The 22,348-nt window shown below is 42.4% G+C and overlaps 1 protein-coding gene across 2 annotated transcripts in view; it reads right to left on the reverse strand.

Moving 5' to 3' along the window:
• Nucleotides 1–17,166, reverse strand: part of LOC118785323 (activin receptor type-1-like) — a 34,348-nt gene extending 17,182 nt beyond the window's left edge. The window contains exon 1 of one of the 2 annotated variants that reach the window (XM_036539911.1): nucleotides 16,862–17,166. The gene's annotated coding sequence lies outside the window, so the exon portion shown is untranslated. Of the gene's footprint in view, nucleotides 1–9,365; nucleotides 9,423–16,861 lie in introns of those variants that run through there. The other variant, XM_036539912.1, reaches the window with a different exon arrangement.
• Between the last annotated feature and the right edge of the window lie 5,182 nt (nucleotides 17,167–22,348).

The raw sequence follows: 22,348 nt of genomic DNA on the forward strand, positions 1-22,348 counted from the left end.
AAAAAAACTTGAAGCAACACAACACGGAGCGCGATTTATTTTAACTTCAAAACCCAGACACTTAAGAGCGTCTTTTCATCCGCATGCCTAACGAGGTCTTATTTTATCTTATTTTAATCCAGTGCGAGATGATGGGGTTGAATGGCGAGCTGTCTCGCCGAGATTCCCCTCAGCTTCCCCGATCCGCGCCGTTCTCGTTCAGAAGGGAACGAAGTGGCTCTCCCGTCACTCGAAAATAATAATGCATGAAACGTAGCAACCCAGACAGCCACAGTGCTGTAACTGCTGGTAATTGAAGCCTTTTCATCAGGCTTTGAACTGTTCAATGGCTTTGGTCTTAAAGCTGTGAGCAGACTGTTTTTTTTTTTTTTTCCCCAGAATCCTAATAACACACCACAGAGTTCACTGCTACTACGTGAAAACTTTTTAGCAACTTTCCAAATCCCTGAAAAATGAATGAATAAGGTGAAATGTAGCATCTGCTTTAGCATCTGCAGATTGACTGTTTTTTTATGTTTTATGAATGACTGGTTTGTTGTCACAAACCAGTCAGCCATTCGTATGTTCACTATCTAGCTAGCTAACTTTAGCTGTCAATTTACATACCAAGTAAAAATACAAGTAAAGTGTACAGTAAAAAAGGCTATCTATCATTGTTTGTCTCTTGAAACAATTTAAGTGGTCTGGCTCATAGTTAATTTGTTGTTGTTAGCTTGTAACCCACCTGTCATTTCCAGCTATGCTAGGAAGCACGAAGCCTTAAGACTGAGGACCTGAAACCTGAAAAGAACAGCTCGATCAGGGGGTTTATGGGAACATGAAGCGATGGTACTTCCACGATCAACATTATTTAGTGCATTGCTACACCATAAGAAAGTAATCAAAAGCTGAGTCAGCCAAAAAAGGAAATCATTTGCAGGTCCCATCCTCCTGTTTGAAAAGGACAGCAGGAGACAGCAGGGAGAAACTATTCTTACCATCCCTAAACACACTTGGAGAGCTCAAAAAGAGCTGCATGCTAATTACTTTTGCATCCACACCTAAACCTGTTTGCTAGCGCATAGTGCATTGTTAGGCATTGAATGTATGGGTGTGAATGGGCTACATACTTCCCCACCTACAGTAAGAGCTGAATTTGTAGTCACAAACCATCAAGTTCTACTGCCATAATGACACCTGCTTGAAGCCATGTTAAAAGTTACTTTTAGTGTGGTCTCTGGAGTATGGTACAGCTAATCTCATTGGGAATTACAGTAAGACAGCGAAGACGACCCGTTCTTAAAACCCTAAAACACATTGGGAGAGCTCAAAAAGAGCCACATGCTAATCCCACATGCTAATTACTTCTGCATTCACACCTATACTTGTTTACTGGCGCATAATGCATCGTTAGGCATTAACTGTATGGGTGTGGGTGGGTTCCATACTCCCCCACCAAAAGAGCTGGATTTGTAGTTACATTAAATCACTCTTATCCAGAGTGACTTACAATTTTGTCTGTTTATACAACTGAATATTTACTCAGGCGAGTCTGGGTTAAATTCCTTGCCCAAGGGTACAGCAGCAGTGTCCCAATGGTGAATCAAACCAGCAACTTTTAAGTTAGAAACCCTCTTCCTTCCCACTAGACCACACTGCTGTCCAACAAGTTCTACTATAATGATGCCATGTTAAAAGTTACTTTTAGTGTGGTCTGTGGAGTATGGTCAAGGTACAACTGATCTCACTGGGAATAACAACAGGTATTACACTCCAGACTAATGCTACAACTTTATAAAACCAAATAGATAGCAAATGCGTTTAAAAACACATCTGAAAACACACACTAACGATCCCAGCTGCATCCCTCTTAAAGCTGAGATTCATCATGCGATGATGTAGAGGTCAGAGTTCAGACTTTCCCTCTCCGGTTTCAGTCAGATTGTGGGGGGTATGAGGGAGTGTTCGGTCACTGCTCTTTTCCAACGTTCTAGCAGCCAGCGTTCTAATTAGATTTCGCAAAGAATTTCGATTACGGGTGGGGGGGGGGGGTTTACCTTTACAATCAAGTTCACGAACCATCATGATGTAACCCCACAGTCATACCTCCCGGGAAAAACCAACCCCTGCATGTAGCATACACATAAAAACAGACTTAGCGCCAGTTAGGCTGTAATCCTACCTCTCCCGGGACAGGCCGCCGGGGTGGGAACCGGTTACAGTTACAGATGCAGTAATGAAAATGAAATGTGACCGTCCTATGCTGCACACGGGTCCAGATATTGGGGGGGGGGGGGGGGGGGGGTGTCACATCCCATCAGATAAGACTTTGGAGTTTGCCATTTTCACAGACAAAGATGATAAGTGATCCTCTTGTAGCGCTCTCAGTTTACATCGCCCAGTCGCTACGAGCGCGCACGCCAGCAACACTTTTTCCCCCGTTTACACAGCGCATTTGATCATTTGATTCGGGGAAAGATTTCAACAATTACATTACTGTACTGATCCCGTTATCTGCGTTTCGGCACGGCTCTCCGTGTTCCCGCTTCTATCTCTGACCGCGTACATGGGCGGCCCCCCGGGTGAGAGAGGGGTCTGCTGGGCGGACGGGGAAGCGAACGCAGGAGCAAATTAGAGGAGTGGAGGATGGAGAGAGTGCATCTGCAGAGCGCGCTGGGAGGAGGAAGGAGAATTTGGAGCCCCCTGCACCCTCCTCTGTTCCCACACACCGGATTCTCTGGCACTGATGTGCAGCTTGTGCTTCCAGGGCTGAGATTTGGCCAGGGATTTTTTTTTTTTCTCTTCTCTTCTTTTCCGTCCCCGTCCCCCTCCCTCCCACCCCCTCTCAGGGAGGTCAGGCAGTTCTTGCTGGTTGCCATTTTCACTCAGGATGTTGGGTCTGCGTCTGGGTATCGCCTGGTTATAGTCAACCGAAGAGGAGGAATTTAAGAGACGAGGAAAAATCACGTTGGGGGGGAGGAAACAAAAAAATTTTTAAATTCATCGTCTGAAATACGAGAGCAGTAGATGGCGGGGGGGGGGGGTAGCGGCAAGCTTTTCGGATGCCGGGCTTTGAAGAAACACTTTCTTTGAGGGCTGAATTGGGACAGAGGAGACGAAAGGTGGCCAAATCGTAGGAGTTTTTTTGCCGCGGTGAGGGGCGAGGGAAGCGGCTTTGTGTGGTTTTGCACCATTCTCATTGAAATGATCCCGCCGTGCCGAGTCGCTCCTTGAAAAGCACCTTTAGACAGAATTATACAGCAGAGTGCAAATGCACCTCGGTGTCCAAGTACCCCCCCCCCCCCCCCACCCAGCCCCCAGCCCCCACACCCCTGCTTTTAAGTCCGGGACAAATGGACATCTCATTTTTGAACGGGATGTTCCATTTACATTGAAATAAGGAGCCCTATACATGAAAGTAGTACCAAAAAAACAACAGAGAATCTTTCATCTATTTGCCCCTTTTTTCTCCCTTCCCTCTGCAGTTTGGAACCGGCTAATTGTCCGAAATCTCTCTGACACAAACACAGACTGCAATAGCGCCTCTGGAATAGAACCACGGGCTAGCTGGTTCGTAAACTATAATTTGTTCCGATGATTTCGGGTGGATCGACCGCAACTCCGAGAGCTTCCAAGGACAGAGTTACACAACAATCTGCGCCAAATGCTGCAATTTACATACCAGCTACGGTAACTACTCCTTTACAAACCTAGACCTGGTTTGCCTCTGTATTCAGTCTTGTTTTGGATTATGTTAAACTGCAGAGATTTATGTGCAATCAATAAACGTTTTATGTCCACTTTATAAAAGCATTCCTAATAACCTCATAACACATTCAAGGATGAGAGGATGACTAGACACAATAACAAAACCCTTATAACGCAACTGAGAACTGGACATGTTTGCATATGGACAGGAGCACAGACCATCAGCCGTTTCCCAGAATGCGGAGTGCTTTTCGGCTCTCTCCCAGATCCTCTCGAACCCTCGCAGGAGATGCTGAGTCATGACGCGGAGGTCGGAGAAGGTGCAATCTCCGCCTGAGCTGGCACTTTGAGGGTTGCCATGGCGCAGGCAGCTGAGATGCCGGGCAACCCGCAGGAAGAGAGCGGCCAGTTTGGGCAGCGTTCGCCGAATCCTGTCCCGCTTCCAGACTCATGCTTTACCTCGCATGTTCGGCTCGGCGAGCGTGACGTCAGGGGCCGGCAGATGTCTCCCACACAGGAAGTGGGCGTACCAGATACCCCCCGACCACACGCTCTCCACCCCCCACCCCCGAACGCTAAACCTCACGTTTCGTATATCTACATTAAACACGTACCTCAAAAAAGGACAGGAGTAGCTAGCTGGATACTTTAGAGACAGGACTGTTTCTGCATGGCAGTGCAGTTTGCCTCCTGAGCAAACAAAGACAAATTGTTTCACCTTTTTTTTTCCCTTTGCTGTGAACTTCAGAACGCACCTTCTGCTACATGTTTTTTTTTTTGTCTGTTTGTTTGTGCAAGGTTTCCTGGCACATAATTTTTCTTTCAAGCTGGTCTGAAAATTCAAAATCAATTTAATTAACTCTGGTCTAATACGTTACACAGAAACTGACACAAGTCACTATATATATGTAAAAAAATCAATCACTACAGACCACCGCTAAACACTGCTCAATAGCACTAAAGGCTGTGCAAACAAATAGGCTTGATAAACAGCTCTGCCGTGTTAATTACAGCATGCTAGACAACAATTATCAGCCGCCGTTATCAAAATGGGCTGAATTCGTTAAGTGCAAGAAAACACACATTACCCTACGGAAAGCCTTCTCCCTTGGTGTCGGAGCCCAAAACAATTCAGCGGGATTAGAGAGAGATAAGGCAGAAGAGTGTTCCCCGAGGCTACTCAACCCAGGGACAGTCTGTACCCCCATTCTGTCCTGCTCCTGACGGGGCATCACTTCACAGCCCCCCCCCCCCACCCCACCCCAGCTCTCACAATGAGAGGAATGCAAGCAAATGCAAATGGCCCCTGCAGCTTCCCCTCTCCCTGCCACACACAGCGGGCTCAGGATCGAGGGGTACACACCACACCCTCCATTTACTCTCCACACGTATGTATTCATTTATCAGCTTCAGGAGCTGAGCTTCTACCTGCAAGACAGCAGTTATGAACTGGGGGTGTGTCATGGCTGTTTTACCCTTAAGGGTAACGTGAACTGCTTCAGTACATGCACCTTTATAAATCAATCAGCATGTTTAAAAGAATAGAAACCCAACACGGGTTGTCCGCTAACCATATAAATTGTCTGAACTACATTATTTAAGCAACTATATCCCTGGGCACACAATGGCAGGTCAGCAACATTGTATCAATGTTATAAGTGGATCAAAATTCAAAAGAACTTAAGTTGCCTGAATAGGCACAGAAATACCTAAAGATAATCCTAAAGTAGCCTAAAGAAAACTCTGATAGGGTCGTGCCAGAGTTGATTAGATTTAGACTGGCTCCGGCCTTGTTCATCTCACTCACCACTGTATGGATGAACATCCAACTACTAATACAGCATAGCTTTGCTTACAATAAATAAAGCTTTTGTTCTGCTTGGATCCATTGGATGTTACATCAGTATTTGCGGTCCACACACAAATAAACACGTAAAAATTCCATCTCAAGTCTTAAGATCTAACTTTTAAACAAGAACACAATAACACATTTCTGCATGCCAAGTTTCGCTGGCTAGCTGAAAGGCACAGATCCACTGTATTAAATATTAAACAAGCTCTACTGTAATCAAATGCACATGATGCGTGACTTCATATGCAGTAATTCCCAAAGATGTATACAATATGCACAAGTGCTGGCAGCGGTTACAGTAATAAGAGTCCTCCCAGAGAGAGACCAAGGACATCTGTAACCACGGCATGACAGAGAATCTCAAATATAAACTTTGCAGTCATCGGAGAGGAACTCTCCCGGGATGTTCAGACTACAGTTTAATCTGTAAAACAATGTCCAGTTAAAAAGCATCAGAGAAATTCTGGACCCTTTTCTGAGCAACAAAATCTGTGTGTCATTTTCTTAGTAAACATGTATGTATCTCAGTGCAAAATTCAAAATAAATTGCCTGAGTGAGATGCGTTCCACATGCTTAGGGCTGCAGCTCTATGGCCTAATATTGATCAAATGCTTATATATTATAAATGTAAAATACTTTATGTACATCATGTCCTTGCACACTACATGGCCAGGTAGAGTTCCAGAAGGAAGGACTGCAGTTATCGTGACACTGAAGTGCCTTTTCCTCACACACATATGGGACTCATTTTTGAAGAAACTCACAAAACAGGGATGGAAACAAATGATTGCATTCTCCAACGGCTGCAATCACAACAGAGTACAACAGAGAGAATACAGCCTTCGGGCTCCCTACCTCAACATCTGACACCACGACACAGCTGGGAGAAGCCAGAACACTCACTGCGTCTGAGCTGAACCCGCTTAAAACGAGACCACATGAAATATTCAAAGCACTGTGGAAGGAAAATAACAGGAAGTTACCCAAATGTAGAGTCAATTACATAAGATGATATATTCGGCCTCTTCCGTTCTCTTCTACAGTTATACAGACAGTCCCCCTTCACACAACCTATATCTCAAAAAGAGTCCTCTCACACATTCATGAGCTCAGAAAAGAAAATCTCCAAGGTTTCACTCATCATTTTTAATAACTGTGCTCCCTGATCAAGCAGAGCTTTACCTCAAGCTATAGTTGTAATTTTATGTTTTTTTTAAGAGTACATATAAAAATATGTTTTTATGTATAATCCAGTCGAGTACTGTTTCTGAGGATTGATTAGTTATGTAGTGGTTAAACTGGAGGTCTCAGGGTTGGGTTTACTTCTTGGTCCCTAAATACTACTTTTTGAGAGAGTACTCTGCAGTGTGGTCCTTTCACAGAGTACACACCCTCCACCACTTGTTCAGCCAAGACACACACACACACACACACACACACACAGCCCACTCTCATCCTGGCTCCAGTGTACAGCTGGACTTCCTGTTATTGGCGGCCTCATCTTTTGGCTTTTCTACCCTTCCCTTTTGTCTGTGAGATTAACATTAAGTCCAACTCACCCTTCCTTTCCCATGTTCACACCTATGTATCAACTCTTCCTTCATGCCCATGTATTAAGTCACACACTGCAGGGCAACATTAGCAGCCCGTGATGCAACATTCACAACTACTGCAACCATTTTTGTGTACTCTGACTGATTTGATGTTTGAGCTGTTGGTCTGCATTATTCCATAACAGTTCAGTTTAGACTCCATTGGAAGATACTATAATGATATTCAACGATGTCTCAATTGGTCAATAGTGCTGCCATTGTTCTCCCTTTGTCAAGAATGCAGTAGTCCATCGTGCTATCCTTGAAAATCATTTGCAGATGCAGAACAATATCCCTGCACAATTTAAATAAAATAACTACAAAGAACAGCCAGTGTTTCTGGATCAAGCGATGCAACAATACTACCGCAGAACAACTTCTGCTACTGTTTTGCGGTTATACATTCCTGTTCCCAAAAGAAAAATAAAGTCCTGACATAGAAGAACCAAATGGTAGTGTTAGAAATGGCTTGAAAATATGCTCTGGCTATTCCAGGAGGTTCATCAAACCAGCATGAAAAACACATAAGCTACATAGCCCTATAAAGAAGCAACTGGATGAATGGTCGGAGTGATAGGGCAGGATTGTTCAGAGGGATTTAAAGAGCACGAATGGATTGTGAATGTCCAAGTTTTTAAATTTAGTTTTCAGTAATGTGACCAACTTAAGTTAAGTCAACTCAAGTTAGTCACCTACATTGATTAAAAAAACTGGATTATGGTGACTAGCTACATCACTGTTTTGCCATAGTCACAAACAGATATAATACATATTTATTCATTTGTTGGTTTTCAGTTTCATTGGCCAGCAGCATCTGTTAAGACCTGACTAGCCACCTTTTATTTTAACCATTCATAGTTGTATGCCTTCACATTAGTTATAGGCGACATTGTGCCACAATGTAATGTTAATCTATGATTTTGGCAGTGATGCCCTGAACCCCAAATGAAGATATAACTTACTTCAGTCTCCTGTCACAAGCTAGTTATTTGCTACTGATGCTGCTTAAATCCTACGTGACCTATGACCTGAACAGAAGACACCCTCCCCAATATTCATGACATCAGATCCATCAAACCTTCACACAGAACAGCGGGGAGGATCCAGGTCAGACCACATAAAGAGACAGTCTTTATAAAACCCCCTTTCACATCACTTTCCTCCAGCGAGTCAGTCAGTCAGCTTTCGCTTTACACTTACAGAAAACGGAGGTGCGAAACCCACTTTTTCACCCGACACACCAAAGAAAGCACTTTGGGATCGCTACATTACGCAAGCAATTTCAGCAACTGCTGCAGTCACCACACACAGTCCATTTTAAACAACATTTTTTAGAAAAAGCAATGAATGAACAGCCAGCGCACACAGACAAGCAGCGCAAATAACTTCCCCTCTTGCCATTGAGCAGTAAAGAGCTCATAAAATCTGTATTGCAGACTGTCTCCAGACCGGTCTGAGGAATGGCGGAGCGGAGCCAGGAGCGCTGTAGATCTGTGTCAGCCAACTCAAGTGACATTTAAATCTGTCTTTCACCTACATTTGCACCCAGAATCAATCACGGAAATCAATAACCCAGAAGCACCCCCTTCCTCAAGGATGCAGAACAGGAATGCACCAGAGACAGAGACAGTCAGCGTGTGCCCGGTGCAGTTACCCTGCCTCGGAGTAACACCGCGCTAGGCTGCAACTGCCCACCGGTCCCAGACAACAAGCGTCATCCCTACATTAAGATATGTTTTGGCTGCGCAAGGCTTACGATTATTACAGGCTGGTGGATTTGGGACTAAAAATAACGCGCTGACAGAGGAAGTATCGCGGGGAAAAACGCAGGAGCTGCGCAGAGAGACGCAGAGACGGAGAGGCAGAGCGACCCGCACGCTGCCAATCCTCCACAGCCAGCCCGGCCGCGGCAGCGTCGCCCAGCGCGCCGCTAATCCGCACGGAGAGGGGGGTGGGGGGTGGAGAAAAACTAAAAAAGCACAACTTACTCCCAGCCCGGCTCGCATGACAGTGCGCGCAATCGGCGGCCCCAGCCTGGAAAAACCGATGGATCCTTAAAGAGATTCCTGCTCTGCTCCTGAAGCCTCTGCCAAGTCCTGCCCGCACACACACACACACACACACACACACACACACACAGTCGCACACTCACACACACACACTCACACGTCGCTGCGTCCTCCCCTCCTCTCCGCCCCCCGTCCCCCCCACAGCTTTTCCCCGAGACACCTACCGGCCCGAGCCCGGAGACTCCTGCTCAGACTTGAAGCCCTCAGACGGCGCGCACGACGCAGTCTGTCGCTAATGACAGGCTGTGTAACCCGATCCTCCGCCAGGGCGCTCTGAGGGACGGCGTCCCTCTCCCCTCTCCCTCGCATTGTTCCAGCCCGCGCTGCCAGCGGATTCTGACAGCCAAATTACAGAGAAATGATTGCTGTCGAAGGAGTCTCGGTTTTTTTCTTTCCCCTCCTCTCCTCCCCCCCTTTTCTCTCGCCCTCCATCTCTTCACTCTCTTTTCTTTGCACTCTAAAACGTTCAGGCCTCAGTAGGCAAAATATACACTCGATTCCACACAAGCGAGGGAGCAGCTGCAAAACAGATTCTAGCTTGGATAGGAAAAATAAAGAGAATATTATCAAGACAAGAACGGCAATTTAAATAAGTAGCTAGCGGTTACGAATAACGACTTGAGATTTAAATGCTACACTTCACATAATAGGGAAAAGTTGTTGAGACAAATATACCACTGTTTGGATGGGAGTGGGGATTGCAAAATAACAGACGCTGCACATAAAATTGCATGGGACTTGAGTCATTTTCATGAGTGCTGGCCTACATTCCAAAATGGAATGGGTCTGACGGCTGTGTTAGGCATGGCCAGGCTGGCCAGGTTGGGCTAATGCAAGTCAAAGAACTGCCAACTGTACTGCTGAAATTCAGCCTCTAAGAGCAAAAAAAGGGCTTTTGTTTCAACACATACTTGGTAGTAATTAAGAAGAAAATAAATAAAAACAGCACCACATTATTTTGAAATAACCACTGCAATCACAAGCAAGAATTCTTATTGACTGTGTCTTTCCCCACACTATGTGGACAGGTTGATGTGTCAGTGATCGTTATCCACCATTATGTGGCAATCAATTAATAGCAGACACGTAAGACTATAAATGCTTATGGGATATGCAACTACTGTTAGTGTCTGCCAGCCACCAAATCATAGGAGAAAATCTTCTATACTACTGACTGCTGTGGGTAAATCCACCCAGGCTATTGGCTAAAACAGAATATAACAGAATAGAAACAGCCACCATCAAATGTTTGATCTATAATATCTCTAAATTTAAATAAAAAGGGCTTTATCATTAACATTTCACAGGAAACATATAACCACATAAGACCTGAAACTACAAGATTTTCAAGAGCAATGAAAACAGAAAAACAGATGCTCCGTAACATTGTTGACTGAAACCAGAGAGCCACACCTCAAGATGTCGGAGCAAAGCAAAGTACAATGGATCATGATCTCCATCTGCCGTTGGCTGAATTCTAGATGAAAACTGCGGCAAAATCAACACGGGGGAAGAGAGCGCCAAGCAGAGCCAACCACGCACAACTAAGAAACCTACAAGTGACTGAGGACTTCACAACTTCAACTGAAAAAAAGGTTTAAGTTGTAGATGTCATAGCACATAACAGAAAACAGGGTAAAATACGAAGGCCTACATTTGTGGACACAGGTCATTTCATTTTGGGACAAAAAAAAAAAACAAAAGGGTATGGTTTTCAAACGATCACAGTGAGATCTGAAACGGAGAACTCAAAGGGGAACAGATGCCAACAAGAAAACCGAGCCCTTGAGAGAGCACTTGAAAGCTGATAAAGAAGTTAAATGCAATTCAGAAAGAAACAAAAAACGCTTATATAAAACGACCTGCAGCTGATGCAGAATCCGCAGCTCAGCAGCCTGACATGAAAGACCTCTTGAAAAATCCCACCCCAAATCTCAGGCAAGAGCGCACATCACTTCAGACCAATCAAAAACAAACAATTGAGACTGTTCACAAAGGATGAACAGCAGCTGAATAAAAACTGGTTTGCGCATTTCACTGAAGTCCTAAAACAGGGACCCACCCAGCGCACCAGCAACAATAAAATGTCCAAAAGAAGATCTTAAAATAAAACCGCAAAGCCATCAGTGACAGCAAAATCCAAAAAGGCAACAAGCTGGAGAGCGGGAAAGCACCAGGACCAGATGGCATTCCATCATAGGCACTGTTGGCAGATTCATGCACAACCGCTCACATTTTTCACCAAATAAATCTGAGAGCAAGAAGCACCATCAGAACGCAGGAATACGGATAATCTTTACTGTCCCGAGGAAGGGGGACCTCAGGCGTGTGATATTTACACAGGTATTGTGCCGCTTTCCGTACCAAGAAAAACACTTCTCAGCACCATTCCTTGAAAGGATACTGGAATCACGAAAGCAAACACTGCAAAAACCTGCATGTTCAGTTCAGAAACGAGTCATGCACAGACCAGAGACCAATTCTTAGGCATTCAGCAATGCTTACAGGGGTACAAACAACAGAAGAACGGCTAAGCTTTGCCAGTTTTTGTCACGAGCGCTGACAGAAGACCATATGGATATGCAGGATTTGCACAGACACACATGCATTCAGAAAATAAATAAAGAAAACCAATCTGGGACTCAACATCTTTCACTAAACAAAGATCCATATCTTCAAAAACATCAAAGCCGTACAGAAATACAACAGAACACCCCAAGCCTAATTAAGACGCTGCAGACGTTCTTATACAAATGCCTATTGGCAAAATTACAGATCTGGGATCCAAGTGAAATCAGCAACCGTGCAATCAAGAGGGACAGGGCAAAAAGGGGGTCGATATAAGTCCTGAAGGGAAGGAAATGGAATCGCATTGGACAAACAAAGATAACAGGAAATAGACAACCACACAAGCACTGAACTACATCCTAAGACAACAGAGATGGCCTTGACATTGTGCCTGAAATAAGTGGAGAACGTGCAACGAAATGAAAGTAAACAACATCCTCCACATACAGGCTCCAGTAAAAGTGACCCAGACTTGGGACTCAGTTGGAGGTTCTGGCTGACTTCCTCTGTTCCATAGAGAATAACAAGGAATAAGCCAGGTAAAAGCCTGAATGCGCACCCTTGTTTTCAAAAATGAATGCCTGTGCATTTGCCTGGCGCACCACCCACTCTAACAGTGCTAGCTTGGCGTGTAAAGTAGGCATGCTGAGGACAGAACTCGCATTCACCTCAAGACCTTGACCGAGAACACTACAGCCTAAACCTGCAAACAGTCCATTGTTCAAACTCAACACAAGCTAGTGAATGTAGCCCCAATACACTGTCCATGAAATACTCAGCATTCTGTCTGGACTGGTCTTCTGCTGAGCCGTAGGAAATGGTTTCATTACTCACAGGGAATCTCAACCACCGTTTAAGGACAGTCCCAGATGGACATGTCCAGACTGTGACTCAGACAAACACTGTTCTTAACAACAAAAGTAATCAGGGACATGCAGTCAGCCTGTGTCAATTATGCAGTGGATAACCTGGGATGGCTTCCCTTGAAAAGTCTGATTCAGTTTCTGTCTCTCACTCCTTCTCACCTCAAAAAAAACCCTGAGTAACTATTCCCAGCACTGTAGCAACTCACCTGGACTAATTTCTATTGTTAGGAATGACATAAACTCAGGAGCCCCTCAGGCCAGCCAATTTACTCTTACTAGTGACTCTGAACAGCAACCACTCTTTTGTCAATAACAGTGAAAACTAATTTCATTTATGTGTCTGTATATGTCACAAAAAACATGCTAACAAGGATGCACTTCGCCTGCAAACAAACTCATCAATATCACCATCATCTGACCACTGTTTCTCAAGTGAGGTCTCACCTCGTGCTCATTAAGATTTACATTTTACACTTACATTCAATTCCTTAACACATGATCCAGAGTGACTCATATGTGTTGCTCAAAAAGACTAGGCAACTGACTTTAAGATGTTAAACCAAGTCAACATTCTATCATGGTGTGTAATGACAATGGACACACACCAATGTGTCAACAGTAATTGTTTCTGAGTGGATTTAAGGGACTGTTGTTCAAAAATCTCTAAAAATGTCATGTTCTGGGTTCTTGCAATGAAATCCCAATACCTGTATATGGTTAAAACAACATTTGTTTTAAGTAGCAACAGCATGACAAAGAATATACATCAGTAGTAGTAGAAGATCATGAAGTAGGCTACACTGTACTTTTTTATTGATCTTCATCTTGCATATTGACAGCTATGTGACTCGAGAAGCCTAAACATTTGTCTTGTTAATCTACTCCAAGCTTGTGCTCAAACAGCCTCAGACAGAAATCATGTGTAATCTTATTAAGAAATATGTTACACCACATTTAATATTCTGTCAGCTTGGTCTAAAGGGCTGACTTACCCTTCTGTACTTTCACGCAAAATCTGTCTTTTTTAAGGAAAAGTATTAGCTTAATATGTGCCATTCATAACTTCATTAATCTGCACTCACTTCCACTGTAGACTACTGTAATGCAGTTTATCTCATATTTACATAACTTACTAGACTGTACATAGTGTAGGTAACACCTACTCAAAGTAAATGTCTGGCACCAGCTATGTAGTATGGCATGGCTGAATGAACTAAACTGCCGAGTGAAAAAACTTCCCATTCAGTGATGTATGTATATTGGCCTGGAAGGCCAGGGGGTGTAGACTGAGAGGACAAATTCACACAATAAAGATTACATTACTGGCAAATTCTAGGAATGTATTGTAAGAATGACATGTTCTTTCATTAACCTTCATCTTAAAATGGCTGCTCTCTGAGCAGTGAGTCAGTGACCAGTGTTTCCTGTGTAATTTGGCCCACGTCTTCAAACAAAGCAATAGCACATATTACCCATTACCACTTTTATCAAAATTTAATTTCCATTCTTATTTTCTAAAGATGTGACCTGAAATGTTTACCGCACTGTGTGAATTGCCTGACGATGACCTGCATGCATGTCAGCATTATGGAACACCAGTAAACAGGAATACCCACAACTCAGCAATCAGTAACAAGCAGCCAAGCTGTTTTAGCTACATTCCCGTAACTCAATGCACAAGTCTCCACTGTGTTTTTTTCCGAATTTTGATTGTTATTCTGAGACCCACGCAAAAAGCCTGTGATGAGCTTGGTCTATGAGCAGACTCAGCCAAGACGGATTTACCATCCACATGGTCAGCTTGGCTGTAGTGCCAAAACGCAATGGCTGTGGAAGCTGTAAAGTGTGCAACCACTTTCAAAATGTCGCTTTTATAGAAAGGAATGGGCTTCAGTATATGCTGAGTCTGAAATACCGAATCCACCGACTGTCTACATTGCAAGAGGAAGATCCACAACATCAATTTCTAATCTACCACTATAACACACCCTGGAATATTCCAATGCATACAACAGAAGATTCTTTGTCAAGTCCTTGAAACACAGTCTAAATTGCTTGTCATACCCTCCCATTGCAAAATCAGTCACCAAAAGGCCTGGATTAATTCTCTGATACAGTCTGGACAAGATGACCCAATCATATCACTCTGGCGGCGGGCAGACCTGTTAGTGATCCAGATTGAACCTGGCACGGACCGCACCCTCGGTCTGAACCATGACTCAATTGAGAATGACAGACGTCGCACGGTCTGCTATCAGGAGACTTCTGGAGGTGAGTCAGTGAGCTCGTCTGGCGTCAACAAAGAGACAAGAATGACCTCACCGACTGCCCAGACATCTGCTCTCCCACACAGACACTCCCCAGATCACCCACTGCTCGCTCGCAGCGCTCGGGGGCAACACATGCAGCTTGCACGCCTGCGATTATCTTCATAACTGGGTTTTTTTTTTACTGCAGGAATTTCAGCGAAGCTCCTTAAGACGCTGGGTACAGCGCCAAACCCAGGAGTGAGATGCGGGGCCCAGTTGGTCACCCGTCCGGTAATTAAATCGGCTCTCACACTTTTGTGTATTCTTAGCCGTCTGCGTCATGGACACAGTCCAGCCTACAATACACACTTCAGCTCCGGGTGGGTCATCAATCACCTTTTTAAACACGCCATCTTCAGGCCTTTGTGAATCATGCCTGCTTCTGTTTCTAGGAGTCATCTCAGTATGACACTGCTCAAACCAGGTTGCCGATTTCAGCCAGTAAGACCTTGTGTCATAGCTTGTTGTGTCCTTTGCCTTGCGCATGTCTTGCATCACATTTCTGAAATTACACTGTAATCATAACCCAACAGCTAAAATTCTGGCATTTGTTATTACGGCTATAAAACCTGTTTTTTTTTTTCCTCTGACAGCTGGAGATCTGAATCTAGCATGAGACCATGCTGTTGCATCCATTATACACACTGAGTATAAATGTGAAAATTCAACCTGGACAGCGACAACTGCCAAATATTATTTTATAACCTTAAGTATGGTCTGTGGAAACATTGCTTATAAACGCTGGGAACTATTCTCCTGTGCCTGTATAAACATAGGCTGCTGTTTTTCCCCCTTACTGGATAAGATAAGTAAACGACAGACTCACGCTGAACAAATAATCGATTACAGGCTGGCATTCACTACCCGAACATGCCTGGAACTGACCTGATAGACTGGCCTGTTTACCCTGGAGAAACTTGTAACTCCAAACTAAACCGAGCAAAATCTAAACAAAAATGACAAATTTTTTCTACATTTCAGGCAATATTATTAATGTTCACTTTAAACACCAGGTGCTCACATAATAATTAGACTATACATACAATCAGTCGATTGTCCAATTTTTCCAATTAATATTTTATTATTAAGATGATGCAGTTCTTATTTCTTGCACAACAACATGGTGTGTAGCACTGCAGCATTGATTTTACAAGCAAAGACATCTCGACTGGAATGAAACCAGATACCGTGATTAAGGTGAATGGTCCCTGTACAACATCTCTGATTTCTTCAGATAATGTCATTAACGGTTTTGCACTTTGCTGCATTGCCTATTGTCATGTGCGGAGCTCAGCGTGGGACAGATGGAACCAACAACCGCGAAGTGCGAATCGTGCTCTCAGCAACCTCTACAAAACAAAAGACGCTCTAACAACGTGACAATTGGCCTCAATTTTGCGCCAAGGGGTCTTCAGACCGTGGCCACAAACACACAAAAAAGACGCCATGAAAACAAGATGTAGCCATATTACAGCAGATTAAAGTACAACGCATCTCCAATCTTCTGGTATCTTAAGAGCTTTGATAGCGTGTCTATACAAGAGAAACTGTTTACGTTTTCAGACAAAAATGAGGAGACAGGCGGCTAAATTGCAAAAATGAAATCTGGCGAGTTGCTCACCCCTGGCTAATAAAAATTTCACCATTTCGTTGCTTTGTGTAACTCCAAATACTGAAACAAAAACCTCGCATGCCGAGATACCTTTTTTCAATATGCATAATGACGAAACTATTCATACAACTAAAACGTGTGCAGCTGCTTGTCTTAAAACATTCACGTCGCGGAAAATAAACATGTTTTTGCTGCTGGTTACGAAACAAAACGTGCAAAACTATATGGCTCGCTAGTTATGTGGCGCGATCTGCTGTGTGCGCAATGAATTACAGTAGATGCACTTGAAATAGCCCGCAACTTACCTTTATTTAGAATAAATTAAGGAAGTGCTTTCCGGGCGGAGGTCGAATATGTAGGCTACTTTCCAACTACAGCTACTCAGCCATCGGTCAGGAACCAGGAGATAGTATTTTTGGTCGATCTCTCACAATGCAAGCTTCCAGTTTCAGGCGACATTGCCCGTCGTCGACTTTTAGAACTTTTAGAACTTAAAGCGACGTTCATAATCCCAGCAAACGCAGCGAATTCCGTCTCCGAACTCCATCTACGTTGAAGAGCTGGGAAACTTTCCTCGATGCCGGAGCACTACTAGTGCATATCCTGGAGAAGGAAGTTGCCCTGCAACTCAATGTAATTAGAAGACCATTACCACATCATTTCCTTTGAGCCTATTCCCACTCCTGCCACCTGGGGAGACGGTCAACGTGGGAGTGAACCAATCCAAATCTTACTGTAGGGAATCGTTGGTGTTTTGTGAATACACCCTAGTCTTTAAAAGCCCGTAGCGTCAACAACTGTTGATTTTTTTTAACAAGATCGCATTTTTCTCTCGCCATGTAGAAAACATGGCTGTCCATTTCGTGAAGCAGAATTAGCCAGAGTAGCAAAGAGAGGAGACATTTATAGTGTGCGGGAGTTGCAATAAATAGTTTAAGTTTCAACAGATACACCTTCACACAATATTCGATTCGATAAATATATATCGACTGTGTTTCTAAATTATTATGAGGTTGTACCAAGATAGCTGAAATTCAGTTCAGATGTGGCATGTTTCAGGGTGTAATGACCTGGTAAGAGACCAAATGAAACATAATGGAAAAACCTCCGCTAATGTACATTTCTAGGTGCTTGTAACAAGTTAGTTGGGGTCTGCTATGTCCCACATATGATATAGTACGTCGGGAGCACAAGAAACGCACCGTTTTGTCTGTTTTGCAACTTGGTCTAAAAAGCTAAATGTCTTAAATTATGATAAGCATTTAAAATTTGTATATTAAAATATGCTAACAGTTGACGATACCACAACATGTCGAGGCAAGTCTACAGTCCGCTGGACTGCTTGAATACTTAACTTGCAACAGCGCAAAACCATTTAAGAACAGTCATCCAGCAACTGCCACAATTTGAACAGGGGTTTACGTGGACTGTGAGGAGGTACATCTAAGCACGTCTTCCTTTAACATATACGATCCAAGTATAATTTTAAAACGTTCAAATTATTCTTTGCATTTTATTTATCACGCATAGTAAATGGCAAAAATGCTAACAGTGCTAATGCTAAACCACTTGTACACTACCAGCTACCCAGAGATGGGCAGTATTTCTGTTACTTGTATTTCAAATACCTATTTCAATTACTTTTGAGTATTCTGTAATTTGTATTTGACAGGAATTTGTAACAAGATACTTTAGAGTGGGGTAATTTCAAAATACTTTCTCCATGATCCGTAAAACATAAAAAATAATGAAAATACATCTTAAAATGAAGAACAATACACTTAGACTAGACACACTCACACTGATTTTGTAAGCCCGCACTACTCACAGTATTTCCGTAATCAAGTTCATCTTCTGTGAGCCCCCCCCCCCCCCCCCTCAGCAAGCTAGCACATGTTTCCTGCCTCAACCAGTGCAGTGGACTGTCCGTCAAGATAAGCATTTTATCTGAACTGTAATAACTATATAAAATATATCTTACTTTTTAGAATGCACACATGTTGAACGCCATAGGTAAATGCTAAAGATAAAAACAATTGGCCCGGTGGCTAAAGAAGTGAGTGAGCCAGCAAGCTAGCTAGCTAGCTATTAATTAGTGCTACTTGGATAGTTGACAACATGAAACAGCTCGACGAGCATATAAGACTGGTTAGCCACGGGTAGCAAGCAAGTGTTAGCTAGGGGTATAATTTATGTCTGGCTACATATTGCATGGTACATGGTGGTTAACACTATAATATATCTAGGGATGCTAACAAGCTAGTGACGCTAGCAAGCTGTCTAAGGTACAAGACATACTATTTTCAGGGTTTTTTTTTTGGGGGGGGGGGGGGGGGGGGGGGTTACAGTTTTGCTTAGATACAGTAGCATTCTACTTCCTGTTCTTCCTTTCTGAAGGGTCAAACTCAGTCTCACCAGAGCGTTGTGTACAAAATCTGAACGTTCTGCCATTTATTACAAATTTACAAATTCAGAATGTCCAATGTTACAAATGTATTTTCTTGTATTTTGAAAATACAAATTACATGTATTTTATCTTGATACATTTATTTGACGGGTATTTTGTAATTTGTAACAAGATACATTCTGATGTATCTTTGCCCATCTCTGCAGGTACTTACATTTCATTCATATTGGCTATGCTGTAAGGTAAAAAAGATATATAGGAATAACATTCTTACTAGTAGAAATTGTATTTCAAGATATCTACAACTTTGATTGTACTAGTCAAAACTAAATTAAAGTGGCCGTTTTAACGTTTAATAGCTAGACTGGATATGTATTGCAGATATCCGTAATTCAGTTCTTCCTAGTCAAAATCAACATTTCATATATCCACAATGACATTTTTCCTATCCACAGTTGTCATTTCAGATATCCACAACGTCATTCTTCCTAGGACAAATGACGTCACTTTTGCCATTCATGTGTATTGGACTTTCAATTTCAGATATCCACAACGTCATTCTTCCTATGCAGAATGAACATTCTGGAAGTCTGCAACAGAATTCCTACTAGGAAAAACTCCCATATCAGATATCTACAATCCAATTTTTGGCTGTATATCCATCTTGTTTCCTTGCGCTTGAACCGATAACCCTTTCACAGAGCTCTCCACTGGGATGTACTGGATGTGACGTAATCATTTCGCTAGCAAATAGCAGGCTATATTTCATTTAAATAGATCTAAACGATAGTATCCCACTACCCCGCCTCTCACAGCAGATCCAATAGTCTACGGCCTGTCATTTCAGTTGCCAGGGTATATTTGATTCATATATCTTGGAAGTACTGACAAATACAGTTTGAGTTCAGGTCAGTCAAAATTCTATGTAATACTCATTACGACATGTCTAAATTATATGATTAATAGCTTGATGCATATCTGATTTTGGAACAATTACAAGACCGTTGTCCCAACCCATGATCTTTTTGGACGTTGTACAAGATCCATTTATCAATGAAGGGATACAGATTAAATGTTCCAATATAAATGCAAAATGTCAACGCAGTCATACCTTTCCATAGGTTGTCTTCTGACAATTCATTTGTGATCTGATTCACAAGCAGATATAGCGCTGTACATTATCAGAGAGAAAACCCAGAATAAAAATAAAAGCTGGCATCTCTAATTTAGATTACGCTTGCCAGATTTTTTATTTTTGATTCACAGAAGACGAATTTCAGGCATGTTTCCAAACAAATGGGGCGACTACAGTCTGTCCTTTTTAGTATGTGCACTTGTAGCATTCGTCCACTAGATGGCAATGTAATTTAATTAATGTTGGTCTTTTATTTCTCACCACATTTACGGATCTGCCGTCCTCAAACCCCAGCATACGTTATATTAAAACCGCTGCATATACTTAATGATCTGAAACAGGGTAAAATATTGAAGTTGTATTGTATTTGTGTACTGTTTTCATTTTAAGAGGTTGGGTTGTGTTAGCTGAGTGTGATTGCATTCACTGGACAATGTTACATTAACCTATGGAATTATCAACACTTAGCAAACTTACTCCGTTGCTGTACATTTGTGTTGGAAGAGGCTGGTGCCTGACTGTCTGTGACTCTTGAATGTAAATGAAGTGAATATTAATAGTTACTTTTATTTGGTCATAAAATAACTTGCAAAGTAAATTAACCATCGCACAGATTTACAATACCTCTGAGTTGTTTTTAAACACTTTCATTAAAAAAATGACTTTCTTAATCATTGCAGGCAGCTGTTGGTTATGTTCTTTATACTTAGTACAAAGTTACATACTTTGTACTTTTGTATTTAAAGTTAAATAAATGATATAAATGAAAATGTGATGCTGATAACTAATTACAATCAGCCCATATTCACCCATTCAAAGTTTACCCACGTGATGCATGCTGGGTAATATGAAAAAAAAAATGGTGTTTACAAAAACTATCTCTTGTGCAGAGTCATTCAGTCAGTCTCACGATAACAAACAGAAGACAATTCTGCTGTATGTAAAATAGACAGGTGATTTTTAACACATCATCTGGTCTTGAGACATGAATCAATGGCAGTATCATAATTCCCAATACATTTTTTTTTTTTTGCCATTTTCCATGAGCGAAATATTTTTGTTGGTCCAACAGCCCATGAATGTGCGCATGCAATTGTCATCTATGTATCAGCTGGAAGACACGCTGTCGAAATTTAAAGTCCAGGGACCACTTCTTCCTCTTTAGGCCTCCAAAGATAAAGGATATATTGTGAGCTGGCTTCACTGGCTCAAAGGTTCCTCTGCAAGATCATGGACTGACTCTGTTTTGCTTGTCGGTCCTAAGTTCTTATAAGCAGCTGTGGACTTAAGTCTTTGAAGCCCAAGGGGCTTTTGCTTTATTTACATATGCGCTCCTTGAAGGTTCTCCTGCATGTTGCTCCTTGAAACCATACAGAAGAGTTAAGCATACCCGAATGCGAATGCTTCTATTTTAAAAACAATGCATGGCAATTATAAAGTGTCAGGGGTTCTTGTGTGAGTTTGTCCTTGAGAATGAGTCTAAACTCTGTTGAGACTGTGGTCTGTGAGAAGTTGCGAGCAGATTTTCATTGATTATCGAATTTGGAATTTTCCCTGATTAATTTAAAATGCAGCATCATCATTGCTTTTTTCATTTGTTAAGATTTACAAGTGTTTTTTTCTGCATGAGATTTACATAATTTTGAACTGCATTTGTTAGGTTTTGTTGTCAAAAGCTGTTTTCGCATATATGGCACCCACTGATTGTGTGTGTGTGTGTGTGTGTGGGGGGGGGGGGGGGGGGGGGGGGGGTATGCGTTCATTCTTTATGTTTCATCACGTTCTGTGAGAGATTTAAGAAAATGCATACATGGGATGTAATATCACTCAGATTTAAAAAGGAGCTAATGAACATTGTCTGGGAAGGGGAGAAACCCTGGTTATTAATGGGGAAAATAATGATTTCTAGGAAAGATAAATGATCAGAACAAATTTACAGTTTTAAAAGCAATGTGAAGAATTTTTGGAAGCTGGAGAAATTCTATTTAGTTTAAAAGAAAGTAGAGAAAATGCTATGAGTAACGCAGAGGATCTGTGTCCTGAAAAGATGATAAAAGACAAAAAAAAAATACTCAGTTTATTGTTTTTGTTTTGTATTTCTCTCCTTAGCTAAACTGCTCAGAAGTCCCAAGACTATTCAGTTTTAATGACATGTAAGCAGAGAGAAGCACTCATAAACACATTCCATTGGCCGCCCACCCTTGTGAAGTATGTTTTTTGCTGAATATTTTACTTCAGAGACAGATACAC

Source organism: Megalops cyprinoides, chromosome 11, assembly GCF_013368585.1.
Source record: "Megalops cyprinoides isolate fMegCyp1 chromosome 11, fMegCyp1.pri, whole genome shotgun sequence".
Lineage (NCBI taxonomy): Eukaryota > Metazoa > Chordata > Actinopteri > Elopiformes > Megalopidae > Megalops > Megalops cyprinoides.